Genomic DNA, 1,983 nt, shown 5'->3' on the forward strand with positions numbered 1-1,983 from the left:
ATAATGCAATGTAATTAATAAAAAAAAAAAGAAAGGGATTCAGCTGCTGCCTCAGTGTGGAATCACTTGGGATGTTTTACAAAATAGTTCCTACAACAACAAAAAGGTCATTACAAAATGTGTACATTACAACATGCTTTTAAAGACACTTTTGCATTGTGCTCATATTCCTTAAATGTTGTTCCCAAAAGTGCTCAGCCTCTGGTCCCACTGCAATCCCTGGGAAGAGGCAGAGACAACTTGGTGGCAAAGACGCTGGGGGTGGGGGGGATTAAGGATGGAGGAGGTGGGTTGGCAAAAAGGAGAAAAAGCAGCCTTCCAGTTAAAGCATCAGCCCTCAGTGTGGAGGTCAGCTCTGGGCAGGCTGGCCTCAGGCGGAGTTGGGGTTGGAGGGAGGAGTGGCGGCAGGGCGGGATGAGGGTGCTCTACATCTTGTTCAGGTCAAGCAGAGTCTGGTCCAGTATCCTTTGTGTACAGAGGTGCTCCTCTTTGGTGCATTTCGGTTTATCTTCCAAATCATCAATTCTCTTTTCCAGCTTGGGTATCGATCTCTCAGCAAATTCAGCCCCGTGTCTCTGCCTCCTTGAGTTTTAGTAAGAATCTTTATTTCTTCTTCGTATTTGTCTTCTTGTTGAGAATACTTTTCTTGGGCAGCACTCAGGCACTTCAGGTTCTGGTCCATCAGTCTGATCTGCTCATCCGTCTCTCGGCAACGGGACTCTGCCAGCTAAGCTCGCTCCTCTGTTCGTTCCAAGTCTCCTTCAGTAATCACCAACTTACGAGGCACCTCTTCATACTTCCCATCTTGCCTCTTCGGCAATGTGCTTGGCTGCTTTGAGTTGGATTTCTTGGAATTCCATCTTTTAAGGCCCGGTTTTCAATAACCTTCATACCTCTCTCACTCTCATCAGCAGCTTCTTACGCTTCTTCCAACTTCTGCAGGGCAGTAGCCAGGCTCCTGAGCACGGTCCAGCTCGACTTCCACCACCTGGATCCCCCGGTTCAAGGAGGCTATCTCAGCTTCAGTCTGTTTTCGGGCCCGCCTTTCTCCCTCCAGTTCCCGCTGCAGGCGCTCGGCCCTTTCCTCGGCATCTCCCGCCTGCTGCTGCAGAGCCTGGATCTTGGGCTTCACCACCTCGGTGGTGGTGATCCCGGCGCTGGTGCCCACCCAGCTGCTTCTCGGGCTCCGACTCCTGCCTCCTCGGCTCGGTGTTGCAGCCGCTTCTCCGCAATAAATCATTTTAAGATGGGATGGTAGACAATCTTGAATAAAGCCAGTGACAAAGAGAGCATTTAACTCAATTGTAAGGCAAACACTCATTTTATTGTGCCCTAATTGAATAATTCTGGCAATTACCAGCAGAAATAGACACCTCAACTGGTTCAGCTTAAAAATTATGTCTGAAAAATTAAAGGACATCACATTTTCTATTCTGTGGGTACCAAAATCACTGTACATGTATCAGCTCAAGACAAGAACAGAGCTTTTAGTGGAAATTTTAAACTTGTGTGATCAAGATCCTGATGCATTTCTTGAAAGATTGGAACAGGAGATAGACCACAGCTTTACTAATGTGATTCTTTTTTTAAAGATTCATTTATTTTTATTGGAAGTCAGATATACAGAGAGGAAGAGAAACAGAGAGAAAGACCTTCCATCCAATGGTTCACTCCCCAAGTGATCTTAATGGTCAGAGTTGAGGCTATCCAAAGCCAGGAGCCAGGAGCTTCTTCCGGGTCTCCCACATGGGTGCAGGGTCCCAAGGCCTTGGGCCATCCTCAGCTGCCTTCCCAGACCACAGCCAGGGAGCTGGATGGGAAGCAGGACCACCAAGATTAGAACCGGTGCCCATATGGGATCCCAGTGTGTTCAAGGCGAGGGCTTTAGCTGCTAGGCCACGGTGCCGGGCCCTGCTAGTGTGATTCTTAAGACCAAGCACAATCAAAGCAATGGCTATCAAGGTGTAGAAGGTGTTCAGGCAA

The 1,983-nt window shown here is 48.2% G+C and overlaps 1 pseudogene; it reads right to left on the minus strand.

Moving 5' to 3' along the window:
• Positions 1–263: 263 nt before the first annotated feature.
• Positions 264–1,190, minus strand: LOC101532473 (tropomyosin alpha-3 chain-like; annotated as a pseudogene).
• Positions 1,191–1,983: the final 793 nt, after the last annotated feature.

The sequence above is a fragment of the Ochotona princeps genome, chromosome X, assembly GCF_030435755.1.
Source record: "Ochotona princeps isolate mOchPri1 chromosome X, mOchPri1.hap1, whole genome shotgun sequence".
Lineage (NCBI taxonomy): Eukaryota > Metazoa > Chordata > Mammalia > Lagomorpha > Ochotonidae > Ochotona > Ochotona princeps.